General features: G+C 41.0%; 2 protein-coding genes across 13 annotated transcripts in view; both read right to left on the bottom strand.

Annotated features, from left to right (window-relative positions):
• Nucleotides 1–15,199, bottom strand: part of LOC113132140 (isoaspartyl peptidase/L-asparaginase-like) — a 42,708-nt gene that overhangs the window by 20,681 nt on the left and 6,828 nt on the right. The gene's annotated exons all lie outside the window — the stretch shown is intronic.
• Nucleotides 14,042–15,199, bottom strand: part of asrgl1 (asparaginase and isoaspartyl peptidase 1) — an 8,896-nt gene continuing 7,738 nt past the window's right edge. For all 9 annotated transcript variants that reach the window (XM_026310043.1, XM_026310037.1, XM_026310038.1 and 6 more), the window contains one exon: nucleotides 14,042–15,199. This exon is cut by the window's right edge and continues 737 nt beyond it. The gene's annotated coding sequence lies outside the window, so the exon portion shown is untranslated.

The following is a 15,199-nucleotide window of genomic DNA, read 5'->3' as shown; positions in this document are numbered from 1 at the left end:
GAACCTATAGTGATACTGTTTGGCCTGGACTCAACTTGTTTAAAGCACAGAGTTTGGTGACTTGTAGACTCCTATGGGGTTTCCACAAAAAAACATAAGGTCTCAGCTGTATGACAATTTTTAAATTTCTAAACCAAATCATAGCTAGACATGAACTATTTCAGGCACCATTAGAAATCAAGCTTTGCCATCTCTTCAGTAATAATTTAATGAAATCATCTTATGTCCTAATTTACTGTTACACAATAAATGTGTCTTTTATGAATTATGTACACCTTGCCAGTTCTCATGTATTGGAACAATAATGCTCAGTCAGACAGGTAAAGTCTGACTTCTGCCCTCTTTAGATCCCTTTAGATTGTTTTTCAGCAGGATAAAGTGTGTGTGCGTGTATACACACGTGTGGTGAGAGCTGCGAACATTGGAAGGATGGGTAAGAAGGAAAGACAGAAGGACGTAATGGAGAGAGAGTGAGGGAGGATACAGAAAAAAGGGGAATGCACGTCATTCTAACACGTAGTGATTGGTGGGAAAGGGGAGGAGGAGGAGGAGAAGAGTGCTTACACTCTTACTCTTAAGGGTTTCATGCAGTACTAGAAAATGTTTTTTTTAGAATTTCATACATTATTTCTTGAACTTTTAGTTTGGTCCACTACATGTGCACTATAAACTGATATTTTGACTGACATCTATATATATCTATGTATCTATATATATGCATCTTGCCTGTAAGAGGCCGATATTTTTACTTGCAAATTTGTTGTATCACGTTTGTCCATGACCTCTTGTATAATATATAATATATAATATATAATATAATTTCCTGATGTCTCTTTCCGCTGATGTCTCTTTCCGCAGAACTCTGGGGGGACACCATGAAGGTGCTCTTAATTTGAACATTTTTTTCATGTAGGGCAACATAGATGTAACATCACTGTTATCAAGACTGAATTAAAAATAACACTGAAACAGGGAAGGCTTTGTTTCAGAGTGATCCCAGGTGTGAGCGGTTTAATACGAGGTGTTCGTATAAAGCCTAGCGCAACCACGAGGAACCCTTTATTTCCTGTGAGTCCTATAGTCTGGCGTGAGCGCGCATCTTAACGGTGAGTGGAGCCCCCCATTCTCAAATGAGGGCTGCGCGCCCACAAGAGAAGTGAGCGCGCTTTAGGGGCTGCGGTCCCATTGACGGTTCCGTCTCCCTGACAGCAGCATCAGCATCAGCGGCGGTGTTGGAAAAACAAGAAGTCACCGCCTCAGCCCGCAGCCACACGGACGACCCACAGGAGCAAGCGGCGACTTGAGCCGCCTTCAGCCCCCCCACCCCCGCCTCCTCCCTGCCTGGCCTGAAGGAAGCGAGCGAGATTCCTCTCCCGTGTGCCGTCGTCCCACACCGAGCGCTGGAGATATGGGCTCCCCGTAAAACCAAGGTGGTGGAGGGGAGAGGCGGGCGTGCGGGCGGTGGGAGGGGGGTGGGGGGAGAAGACAGTGGAGCAGCAAGAGGGAGAAGGAGAGGCTGAAAACGGCAACCGGGAACAGAAGCGCTACCACCACCGTCATCACCGCTGCTACTACCACTACCACACCGATAACGCTGCCGCCGCCGCCGCCGCCGCCGCCGCCCTGGGTGGGGGCACACACACAATTGAAGACAAGATTACAAGGACATAAACTGTTTTCAACTAACTAAAGCACTTCCTGTGTAATTTCTATAGCAACAACACATTTCCAGGATTCAAGATGGAAACTACTATAAATCACTGGTGAAGATACAGCACGGGAGTACAGTGATGCCTGCAAAGTTAAAGGACTGCGTCAGGTTTTGTGGGTGTTACTGGGTAACTTATCCTCTGTTTATCCACGGTAAATCAGTGACTTTGCTGCTAAAAGCTAAAACTTTACACAGTTTCACAGTACTGAACACAATGAAATGTGAAGTTCACTTACAATGTATCATGCCTTATTTGACAGAGTATATGGATGACTCAGGTAGGTTACTGCACCAAACAAAATGATATAGAAAAATAACTACTTGTCCAAGTATTTATTAAAGAAATATTATATATGACTACTTTCAAAGGTGGTGATGGCGGTGTCAAACTGGAAACTGTAAAAAGCTAAGAAATGATTGCATTTTGGATTACATTTGGCACAATATACGATGCTACAGCGCAACAAAGTGTTCATATGGAGCTCCAGAAACAAAGATCTACCATTGATGATTGGGTGTCCATATTTTCACCAGTTACAAGGTAACCGAAAAGCTGGTGTCCTAAAAATGAAATGTCTTTGTTTGGGGTTTTTAAAGTTTCACTTAATGTGTTCTGTTAAGTGCTGCTGGAATAATAGTAATTATACACTTTTCACTTTTTTCATTGTGAAAGTTTACTTCCGTCTTCCACGCGCTCTTTGCCTGGGAACCAAACCAACCCTCATCCACGGGAGGAAAGAGATGAATACGCAAAGCTTAGAGGGTGTATATATGAAACCCAGTATAGATTACAGACTACTTACTTAAAACGTACTTTTAGAAATTCCAACTGTACTCTAGACAAAATTGTTCAAATAATAAAATGTACTTTAGCCACTAAATCATTTGAGATGATTAAATGCACTAATTTAAAACACTTCATGTAGATCTGAATGAATGTCATCTAATAGCCACAAAGTTATTTCTTAATATTCTGAATTGGACTACAGGTAGCCTATACACTATGTGGTCTAATTTCCCCAAAACAAAAGAGCGCTTCAGTTTCTTCTTTTGTGGTCCTTCAGCTGTGTACTGCACTTTTGACAAGCATCACTGTTATCACAGCCGCCTGGCTGGGCTCCACTGCTGTTCGATTACGGTCGATTAAATATGCTCACACAAACCCAATCCAAAAAGTCATCCATTTAGTCCTGCTTTTTTTGTCAGCGGATTCATATACAAGACTAAATCCGAGAAAGATAATGTATGATTTCTAACCTGTGGATGAAACGACGACTCACAGAAACAGCATCTATTTCTGGTTCTCTCTGTTGATACAGGCTAAATTGCGAGAAAACAGCCTGAACAATTCACCAAATGTTTTTGTGCATAGTAGTAGTGCATCTGAACTTGGATCTATTTAGAAGTTGTATATTTTAAAGTGAAATATACCTGGAGTGTTGTTTTACAGTGTATATAAGTGTGCTGAAAGCCACGGTAACTCAAAGGTTATTAATTCCTGGTCGGAGTTTGGCATCACAGTTAAGACCGTACGGCAGAAGACGGAACCACTGCGGAGGTAAAGTTAACTCACCATTCCAGCGTTTCCCTGTGGACAGACGTTGCAGACAGTGGACCCTCCAGAGCCCATAGCGGATATGGGTACGGCCCCTACGCGCCTCCGGGTACAACTTGAATGTTGTAGAATAGTAATGACAGAATGTACAGTACTATTTATTGTGGTTTAAGCAGAATTTGACTGTAGTTATTTGAGGTGGAGCTAAATTTGATATAGAATAGGGTAGATTAAAAGCAGCAAATTTGCAAAGTATTGTACTTCAGTGAATGTACTTAAGACAGAGAAAGGAGTGTAGTCACATTTACAATTTGAACTAAGGTGAAATTATATGAAAGTCAGAAACAACAATGAATATATAGTTAATAATTGTCCAAGGGATAGTTTTATAGTAAACCAGACCACCCAGTTAGAGCAGAATGATAAAGCTGTGTAATACTGTAGTCACATAACACCAGTGTAAAAATAGTGTGATGCAGAGCTGAGTTTCCAGATACCTAGGGTATGTGTTGTACACCATGAAGTAGCCCAGAGTAACCGTTTGCATCTAATATAAGTAAACAAAGGGCATGTTGTTCCATATGACACTTGCCTGGCTCACTTTGAGCCTTTAAGGATTGGATGCCTTTGTCTGAGCACTATGTGCTGTCTGGGTAACCCTGGACAAATCCTAACCCCGAGCTGGCCCCTTGAAGAAAGGAGAGCTGACCTAAATGTCCTGGACATCACAAACTTTTCCTCACTCAGAAGGATAAGAACTCTTCTGTCACAGATACTGTTTAAGAGAAGAACACAAAGTATGTCTCATGCTTTCAACCTGAAATGGCACAACACATTTTTTTGTCTTTTGCCTTTTCCACTAACCTCATTATTGCTTTGTTTATGGTACAAACTAGAGCAGATATCTATTGGTGTTGGGATCTGGAGGCAGATAAAATACCTCTATGTTGAAGTATGTGTTTATACTCAAAGCACCATAAGGATGTGGGGATAAGGTAAGAGAGTTGACACTAAGCACTAGTGGGATGTGTGACCTACAGAGAATATCCCATTCTTAAACTGACAAATAGCTTCTGTACATATTATACGGTGTGGAGCTCCCTATTTTACCACTTAGCACCATCAGTTACATATCTGAACATGTCCCATAATATGGAATATTATGACCATCTACCTATACACCATTAGCATCACTGTTACCTTGTGTTTAGTTATTAGCATATGTCAGCATGCTAACACTAGTTAGTTAAGAAGCTAAGCTAAGAAGGTCAACTGAAACAATATTGTAAAGATGTGCTGATAGAGTGTAGGCTGGCTCACTGACACACCTCAGCTGAGCAAAGCTGCTATTGCTGGCTGTTAGCTTGCTAAGTGGAACATTTTAGAAACTGGGTTCAGCAGAGAGAATGTTAGCAAGCAGCCATCTGTTTACACATCCAACAGACACAAAGCAACACTATTATTAATTTGGATGTTACTTGATACCTAATAACGTAAATCCAATATTCACTCTACTTTTAGCTTTGTTTTGGTCTCCACCAACTCCTGAACACTTATCAGGCTTTTTTGCTGTTAAATGCAGCATTATTTTCAACAGAACAGTGGGTGTGTCTGAACAGTAAAGTTGCACCAGTAAAACCAGAACAGAACATTAAAAGACTAAAATTCACAGATTTTTCATTGTTTGTCACAATATAAATAAAATTTATACGGTATGTCTACAATACATTTCTTTGTATTAACCAGAGGTGGCAAAATTACTCACATTCTATACTTAAGTAGAAGTACAGATACTTGTGTGAAAAAATACTCTGGTAAAAGTAGAAGTACTTGCTCAACTCCTTTACTCAAGTAAAAGTAAGAAAGTGGAGGGTCTGAAATGTCCTTATGTACAAAAGTAAGAAATAAAAATGTGTTTTTGCTTTCAATGATACACAATACATCTTTTGATAACTCAGCAAAACTAAAAAAGTTCGACACAAAAAATGGATATGCTACTTCTTTTATTAACAACCTGCACAGTGCTGGTACAGGGAACAAAACACAACACATTCATCATGAATCATTCTTGAATCTAACATCAGTTTTTTAAAATACAGCCATGGATGGGGAATGTCTTGCTTTTCCGAATCTGCTGTGTGTTATGACCCTAGGGGTCATTGTGTGTGTGGTTGTGTGTTGTTGGCTCTCCCCTCCCCATTTCGAGTGTGTGTGTGTATCGGATGCTGGAGTGGGCGTGGACTCGAGGACCGTGGATTGGACTTCCGGGATTGGTCCAACACTTCCCGGAAGGACTATAAGAAGCCCACGGACTGCTGTTCGAGAGAGCTATTCTTCCACCTTTGCCATTCCCAGCTATTTGTTAAAGATTTCGATTTCGAGTGAATTAGTTAGTGATTAGATTTTTGTTTCGGTTTTGTAGGTTTAGTATTGATAGTATTTTTCGTTGTTTAGATTAGAAATACTTAGAGACTTAGGTTACGTTTGTGTTTTGTTTTCTCCTGTTTGTTTTAGGAGTTTCCAGGCTAGCGACCTGTGATTTTGTGTTGTTTCTTTTGATTGATATCGTAGGGCTCACGGAGCGTTTTTGTTTGAGTAGGGCTAAATTAGCGTTTGGGTTTGTTTTGAACATTCTGTTTTGTATTCTGTGTTTTCAACAGAATAAATATTCTCGTTAATTGTAGTTCGTCTAGTTCGTGTTTGTTGAGAGTGGAAGAGGTTTGGAGGAAAACTCCACAATCGTGTTACGCTCCGGCAACCCCTAGGCTGGGGCGTAACATGTGTCATCGTTGGACTCGGCATGTTTTCTCTCTATCATAACCTGTACACTCACTCGATTTCCCTCTCTAGTTAGTTACATCTTTTATGTCATGTTGTAACTTGTGGAGGTTGAAAAGTAACAAGCTTGTTTTGATAATGTAAGGAGTAGACAGTACAGATATTTGTGTTTAAATGTAGGGAGTAAAAGTAAAAAGTTGTCAGAAAAATAAATACTCAAGTAAAGTACATATACCTGAAAAATCTACTTAAGTACAGCAATGGAGTATTTGTACTTTGTTACTTCCCACCTCTGGTGCGAACAACATGAGTAAAAGTCCCTTCTCACCCCTGTGGGCGGTATATTGTGTGTCTTCTTCAATCTTGGGTCCTATAACAGAGGCCTGGGAGTTTGAGGGTTCTTTGCAGTATCTTAGCTGTTCCTAGCGCAGTGCTCTTCTGAACTGAGAGCTCTGATGTTGTTCCTGGGATCTGATTTTAGCCACTCTCCCAGTATGAGGGTCCCGGCCCCGAGGGTGCCGATTACCATGGGGACTACTGTTGCCTTCACCTTCCGCATTTCTTCTAGCTCTTCTTTCAGCCCTTGGTATTTCTCAAGCTTTTCATGTTCCTTCTTTCTGGTGTTGCTATCACTTGGGACTGCTACATCTACCACTATGGCCTTCTTCTGCTGTTTGTCCACCACTACTGTGTCTGGTTGGTTAGCCATCACCTGTTTGTCAGTCTGTATCTGGAAGTCCCACAGGATCTTAGCTCGATCATTCTCCTTCACCTTTGGAGGTGTGTCCCATTTTGACCATACGTGGCACAGATGTTCCTGTACACTATGCCAGCCACTAGGTATGACCTGCCTGCTAGCATCTTACAACCTGCTGTTATGTGGTGGATTGTCTCAGGAGCATCTTTGAACATCCTGCACTTGGGGTCCTGCCTGGTGTGGTAGACCCCAGCCTCTATCAATCTTGTGCTCAGGGCCTGTTCTTGTGCTGCTATGATTAGTGCCTCTGTGCTCTTTCAGTCCAGTCACTGGTAGGACTTTTCGATATCAGCCACTTCTTTTATCTGTTGGTGGTACATACCATGCAGGGGTTTGTCCTGCGTTGATAGTTCTTGTTCCTCTCTCTCCTTCTGTTGCCAGAGATATTCACTAAATACTCCATCGCTCGGGGCCATCTTCCTGATGTACTCATGGATCTTTGCTGTTTCATCTCACATGATGGCTCTGACACTCACCAGTCCTTAGCCTTCTTCCTTTCTTAGTGTACAGTCTCGGGATGCTGGATTGGGGTGAGGTACATTGTGAGGAGCTTCCTTGTCTTGACATCGGTGGCCTCTATCTCCTCTTTTGGCCAGCTTATTATGCCAGCAGGGTATCTGATGACCAGTACTGCATAGGTGTTGACGGCTTGGACCTTGTTCTTCCCATTTAGCTGACTTCCTAGGACTTGCCTTACTCTCTGTAGGTATTTGGCTGTGGCTACTTTCCTTGCGGCTTCTTCTTGCCTGAGGGATTCCAAGGTACTTGTAGCTTTCGTCAGCATCCGCTATGCTGCCTTCTGGCAGGTCATTTCGTTCAGTCCTGACAACCTTCCCTCTCTTTGTTATCATCTGACCACACTTATCCAGTCCGAATGACATTCCAATGTCATTGCTGTAGATCCTGGTGATGTGGATCAGTGAGTCGATGTCTTGCTCACTCCTGCCATACAACTTCACGTCATCCATGTACAGGAGGTGACCGATGGTTGCTCCATTTCGTAGTTGGTATCCGAATCCAGTCTTAGGGATGATCTGGCTGAGGGGGTTCAGGCCTATGCAGAACAGCAGCAGGGACATCTCCTTGGTAGATGCTGCACTTGATGGAGAGTTGTGCAATTGGCTTGAGGTTGGCCACTAGGGTTGTTTTCCTCAGTCCCTTTGAGTTCCTTATGAAGGTTCCAGGATCCATGTGTGAGGCATTAAGTCGTAGGCTCAAGGTCAATCCAGGTGGTGCACAGGTTGGTCTGTCCGGTCTTACAGTCTTGTGTGCAGAGGCAGGTGACTGGGCCCCCCCCCTTTTTGGGGTCAGGATCAGAACTGCCCTGCCTTCAGTCAGCCATCAGGGTGAATCCCACCCATTATCAGCTGGTTCATTTGAGCTGCCAGGCACTCATGGAGTGAAATTAGCTTCTTTAGCCAGTAGATGCGGATCATGTCAGGTCCCGGTGCTGTCCAGTTCTTCATGCTTGAGACCCTTTCTTGGATATCTGCCATTGTGATGGTTTTTGGGTCCTGTTCAGGGAGGTTGCTGTGGTCTGCTGTCAAGTCCACCAGCCATTGGGCATTGGTGTTATGTGATGCCTCCTTCTCTCATATGTTTTTCCAATATTGTTCAGTCTCCAGCCTTGGTGGGTCTGCTCTCATGTTACTACTCTGCTACTGTCCTTTACTTTGGATGGTTGGATTTTGGAGAACACCATGTTTATTCTCCTTGCCTTTATTTCTCTGGTGAACCTCTTCAGGCGTGTGGCCAGGGCTGTGAGTCGTTGCTTAGCAGTCTCCAGGGCCTCTGGAATGGACAGCTTGTTGTATTTGTTCCCCAACTCTTACTTCATCCCACCTCTCTGCAGTTCTGACAGTTGGATAACTTTTCTCCGTGTTGCCCTTATTTTTGTCTCCAACCTCCTTCTCCATGCAGGATACTGCTCCTTAGTGGTGATGTTTATCTTGTGACCAAGTATCTCAAGGATCACTGTTGCCATGGTGTATATCAGCCTGTTGGTGTCAGTGATGGTCACAGTATGGATTGTTTGTAATGCTGCATTCACACCAAACATGTGCATCAACTGGCAGTTGTTTCAGGACTTTGCTACCTCCACTCAAAATCACAATTGCTTCTTCTTCATGGTGGAACCTCATAAAATTAATTACAATTGTTTCTGACAATTACAAGTAAATTAAACATTAATAAATCAACCTGCACAACACAGATAACAACTCTGCAGCCATGCAGGAGACACTTGATAGAACTGATACCTTTTACACCTGTCAATGACAAAACAGTTGAAGAGGTCATCTCCTGCTGCCTTGATGTTTTACCCATTAGATTTCTGAAATCAGTACTTTTCAGAATCAGAACATTTCCAAGGGCCTTGAAAATTTCTGTCATCAAGCCTCTCTTAAAGAAGAGCTATCTTGATGCCGCAGTACTGAACAACTACCGGCACATATCAAACCTGCCGTTTTTAGGCAGAATCCTTGAAAGAGTTGTTTACCAACAACTTACTGACTTTCTCATGCTAAACAACTGCTTTGACAATTTCCAGTCAGGTTTTAGGCCCCATCACAGCACTGAGACTGCACTCCTCAAGGTGACAAATGACATTCATCTGGACACAGACACTGGCAGAGTCTGCCTTAGTACTGCTGGACCTAAGTGCTGCTTTTGACACAGAGGACCATGTGATCCTGTTACAAAGGTTAGAGGACTGGATAGGCATCTCTGTTAATGCCCTTAAACGGTTTAAGTCCTATCTTGAAGACAGGAAGTACTTCATTGAAATTGGTGTCTCAGCACAAATGGCATTGACATGTGGGATCCCCCAGGGGTCCATCTTGGGACCCCTTTTGTTCAATCTGTACATGTTTCCCTTAGGCCATTTAATACGCAGCAATAATGTGTCCTACCATAGCTATGCAGATGACACTCAGATTTACATATCAATCACAGCAGGAATATGGACGAGTCAATTCACTGTCATTGCATTGAGCTTGCATTGAACTGGTTTCCTGTCGCTCAGAGAATAGACTTTAAAATAGCACTGCTTTTGTATAAGTCTCTTTATGGCTCAGCTCCACAGTACATCTCTGACATGTTGATGCCATATGAAACATCTCGAACTCTGAGAACATCAGGGACAAGCCTTCTGCTCATGCCCAGAGTTAGGAATAAACAGGAAGAAGCAGCATTTCAGTTTTATGCGCTAAAATCTGGAATAGTCTTCCTCAGTCCAAGCTAAAAACTTTTTTTAGCTCAGCATATGACAACTGAAAGTGGTTTATCTAAAGTGTTTTATCTCCTTTAATTTTATTTCAAGTTCAAGACTATTTGCTGGTTCTTATTTTGGTTTTTGCATATGTACATTTTTAATTTCTGTAAAGCACTTTCAATTATTCTGTGTATGAATTGTGCTATTTAAATAAACTTGCCTTCCCTGAAAGAAAGCAACTTTTTGGTTTTACCACTTGATTTCTTATTTTTTTGCATGTTTGTCACACTTTAATGTTTCAGATCATCAAACAAATTTAAATATTAGTCAAAGATAACACAAGTAAACACATGATGCAGTTTTTAAATGAAGGGTTTTATTATTAAGGGAAAACAAAATCCAAAACTACATGGCCCTGGGTGAAAAAGTGTTTGCCCCTCCGGATAAAAGAAACCACTTAACTGTGGTTTATCCCACCTGAATTCTAGCCACACCCAGGACTGATTACTGCCACACCTGTTCGCAATCAAGAAATCAGTTAAATAGGACCTGTCTGACAAAGTGAAGTAAACCAAAAGATCCTCAAAAGCTAGACATCATGCTGAGATCCAAAGAAATTCCAAAACAAATGAGAAAGAAAGTAATTGAGATCTATCAGTCTGGAAAAGGTTATAAAGCCATTTCTGAAGCTTTGGGACTGCATTTAAACTGCATGATGTGTTTACTTGTGTTGTCTTATCGACTAATATTTAAATTTGTTTGATGATCTGAAACATTAAAGTGTGACAAACAAATCAGGAAGGGGGCCAACATTTTTTCACATCACTGTATGCCTTTTGTTTGATTTTCTGAGCAACTATGTTTTACACTTTGCAGATAAAATTCTATTCATGACTTTTGTAGCAGCAGAAATTGCAGAGGTGGATGTTTCAAAATCTAGTCAAATGAAACTAAACTACCTACCAGGCTGGATGCCATTAAGGTTAAAGTGGTTAAAGTGCTTCATTTTAATTAGTGAATTAATGGGAACAAGTTCTCCCACCTCATGGAGAGATATGGCTAGTTTTCCCTCATGTAATTTAACCATGTGAAATCACCAATAATATTTTCCCATAAACATAGAACAAAATATGTCATAGTTCATCAAAGCCAAACTGTAAATGCCCCATGCCAAGTCTGTTTCTTGTTAACAGTAATGCCTGACGGCTTATTTCGTTATAAATAAACTCATTAGCTTGTGTTTTGTCAGGTAGTATGTTATTCAAGTGTTGCTTTCCAAGCAAAGCCTTTCACCTGCAACCAAACTAGGAGGAAACAGCTGCAGGTAAGGCTTGGAAGAAGGAAGGAAGAAGACATTCCATTGGGTCAGATTTTTTGACATTCTGTGTGTCCAATATGAAGCGAGAACAGTGACAGTTGAACTGTGGTAGTGAACAATAACACTACCAAAGGCACTAAAAAAAAAGAACTGTGGTAGTGAACAATAACACTACCAAAGGCACTAAAAAAAAAGAACTGTGGTAGTGAACAATAACACTACCAAAGGCACTAAAAAAAAAGAACCGTGGTAGTGAACAATAACACTACCAAAGGCACTAAAGAAAAGAACCGTGGTAGTGAACAATAACACTACCAAAGGCACTAAAAAAAAAAGAACCGTGGTAGTGAACAATAACACTACCAAAGGCACTAAAAAAAAAGAACCGTGGTAGTGAACAATAACACTACCAAAGGCACTAAAAAAAAAAAAAAAAAGAACCGTGGTAGTGAACAATAACACTACCAAAGGCACTAAAAAAAAAGAACCGTGGTAGTGAACAATAACACTCCCAAAGGCACTAAAAAAAAAAAACCGTGGTAGTGAACAATAACACTACCAAAGGCACTTAAAAAAAAAAAGAACCGTGGTAGTGAACAATAACACTACCAAAGGCACTAAAAAAAAAGAACCGTGGTAGTGAACAATAACACTACCAAAGGCACTAAAAAAAAGAACCGTGGTAGTGAACAATAACACTACCAAAGGCACTAAAAAAAAGAACCGTGGTAGTGAACAATAACACTACCAAAGGCACTAAAAAAAAGAACCGTGGTAGTGAACAATAACACTACCAAAGGCACTAAAAAAAAGAACCGTGGTAGTGAACAATAACACTACCAAAGGCACTAAAAAAAAGAACCGTGGTAGTGAACAATAACACTACCAAAGGCACTAAAAAAAAGAACCGTGGTAGTGAACAATAACACTCCCAAAGGCACTAAAAAAAAGAACCGTGGTAGTGAACAATAACACTCCCAAAGGCACTAAAAAAAAGAACCGTGGTAGTGAACAATAACACTCCCAAAGGCACTAAAAAAAAGAACCGTGGTAGTGAACAATAACACTACCAAAGGCACTAAAAAAAAAAACCGTGGTAGTGAACAATAACACTACCAAAGGCACTAAAAAAAAAGAACCGTGGTAGTGAACAATAACACTACCAATTTTTTTTCAATGTCTTTAAAGTTTTTTTTTTTTAGTGACAATCTTGATATCAGTTGTCAGCGCTTTTCAGTACCAGATTTTTTTTCAGTGATTTTTGTCACTGGACTGGGGGCTGTGGGCCTAAGGGACATGGTTACTACATGTTCTGCATATCATTTTGGTGACAATCATTTGCATATTAAGGAACAAACAGCTCATATATCTAGAGGTTGAGTCATGGCAACTGGACTTTTAGTGTTTAGGTCGAAACAATTCACTACTCATCCGAGTAGCTTCATCAACCTAAGAGAAAGCTGGTATGGAAACTCCAGTTTATCCTTCAGGTTGGGTTCACTCCACCTCTAGCCCAATAGGCTCATTAGGTGAGCTATGTAAATTGGGTGACAGTGATTAGACCCACATTCCTGAGTTGGTTTCACTTCACACCTGCCCTGAACAGGTGAACAAAAGAAGTGAGCTCAGGTGAGGGTCGTTAGGATCTGGTAGACTCGTGAGCCCTCTGATTCGCCAACTAGCTCCCTGGAAGACATTTGATGTGTTCCTTAATTTCCTGGGAACAGATGAAAGGGCAGCCTGGTAGATTGAAGACAGATTATGTCTGAGCATAACTGGCATTGAAAAAAAACTTACATCAACAAAACTGGAGAAGTACATTTTATTTACACATTTAAAGCAACATTTAAATTCAGCTTATACTCATCAAAGTGCTGTACAGGACAATCATAAAATACAGTAATATATAAATAAAATACAAATTAAAATCCAAGATAATCAGGAAAGGACATAGAATAAAAATGCATTTTAAGTTTAGACTTAAAAACCAAAATAGATGGAGCACTCAATGTCAGGTGGCCTTTAAACTTAAGTTGTGACCATGGGACATATAAAAGAGCTTTGTGAGGGACCTAAGAGCAGAATTCAGTGAGCTAAGATCAGAAATGTATGATGGTCCTTGGCCATATGGGAGTCGTGGCCTAATGGATAGGTTGCAAGTTGGTTCGAGCCTCAGGTCTGACAGGAGTTGTCGGTGGTGTGGCGTGATTAGCCAGCACCCTGTCCACCTTCAACACCACAACTGAGGTGAGACCCCTGAGCAAGGCACCTGTCCCCCATGCACCGCAGCAATGCTCTGGGTGGTGCTGTGTGTGTGCACCTTGGGATGGATTAAATGCAGAGCACAAATTCTGAGTATGGGTCACCATACTTGGCTAAACAAGTCACTTTCAGTTTCACCATTAAGTGCTTTAAAAACAATCAAAATTTTGATTTGAATTCTAAAGAAGACAGGAAGTCAGTGGAGCGACACTAAAATTGGAGTGATGTAAGATATAATTAGAAGACTATTTTTCAATGTCAGATTTTCTTTTCAGTTCCGATTGTTTTTTATTGCCAAATGTTACATTTCACTGGCAAGAAAACTGTTACTGTTGTGGCTCCAAATAAATGGTGTAAATAATGTGTGTAAATGTAGCCGACATATGGTGCATTCAGAAAGACCCCCTTCACTTTTTTTCAGTTTTGTTATGTTGCACTCTGATACCACAATTGTTTAAATTCTTTATTTTTTTATTAATCTAAATTCAATACCCCATAATAAAGTGAAAACAGAATAGGAATATCAGTACATTTATTAAAAGAAAAAAAAACTGAAGTATCACAGTTACATAAGCATTCATACTCTTTACTCAGTACTTAGTTGAACCACCTTTTGCTGTCAAATCCTCTCAAACTTGGTCAGGTTGGATGGGGATCAGCAATTTTTGTCATATATGGTGGTACGTGTATTAAGTGATTGAACCCAAGATGCAGATAAAGATTTTTAATCACTCAAGTATGACATTCAACCGAAGTATATACAGGTGAAGTACAGGAAGACAAACACTAGGAAGACACACACTAGGAAGACTATAGGGAAAACACGGACAACAGACCAAGGAGGGGTGCGTTGTAACACGGGGCTAGGTAGCAAGGAAACGAGGAACACAGGAAACGGAGAGATTCGAGGGAGTACGCTCTCTCACACTAAGACACCGGACTCACACATGAGGGAAAAACCAAGGACACACAGGAGAAGAGAGCCACACACAGTGAACAGGTAGGTCACTCACACACACAATGGACTCAGGGGGCGTGGAGAAGCAAACAAGTAGCAAGGGAAGCCAACAAGTCATCAGACATTCACTGGCATCACAGCAAACCCACAAGCATTACAGATGATCCAGCAACTAGGTGAGGCTGAGAGCAGGACTATACTCGCTACACCTTCAGTGCAGCAGAAACTTTGCTGTAACCTTCCGCTGCTCTGTGCCTATCAACATCACTTTAACCTCATGGCTTGGTTTTTGCTCTGATATGCATGTAGAGTGAGAAAAAAATGAATTTAAACAATTGTAGTATCAGGCTGCAACATAACATTGAAAAAGATACTTTCTGAATGCACTGTAGCTGTGTTGTTTCAGCATTAATTTGTATTGAAACAGCACCATCTACTGGATTCAAAAGGATAATTACATTACAGTGAGTGCAGCTCTAAACACAGACTAAGTAAATGAAACATAAAACACATTATATTCAGGGATTAAAGACATCTTGTTACCACTAGTGTTTTCCTACCAGAATTTCAGTATTAAACACCACCGGACCAACAGCACTTTCCCATTATTAACCTCAGATCACAGTGAGCAGGGATCAGCTTTCATATT

This window comes from Mastacembelus armatus, chromosome 15 (assembly GCF_900324485.2).
Source record: "Mastacembelus armatus chromosome 15, fMasArm1.2, whole genome shotgun sequence".
Taxonomy (NCBI): domain Eukaryota; kingdom Metazoa; phylum Chordata; class Actinopteri; order Synbranchiformes; family Mastacembelidae; genus Mastacembelus; species Mastacembelus armatus.
The sequence above is the reverse complement of the archived record's forward strand: the minus strand, read 5'-3'. Positions and strand labels throughout refer to the sequence as shown.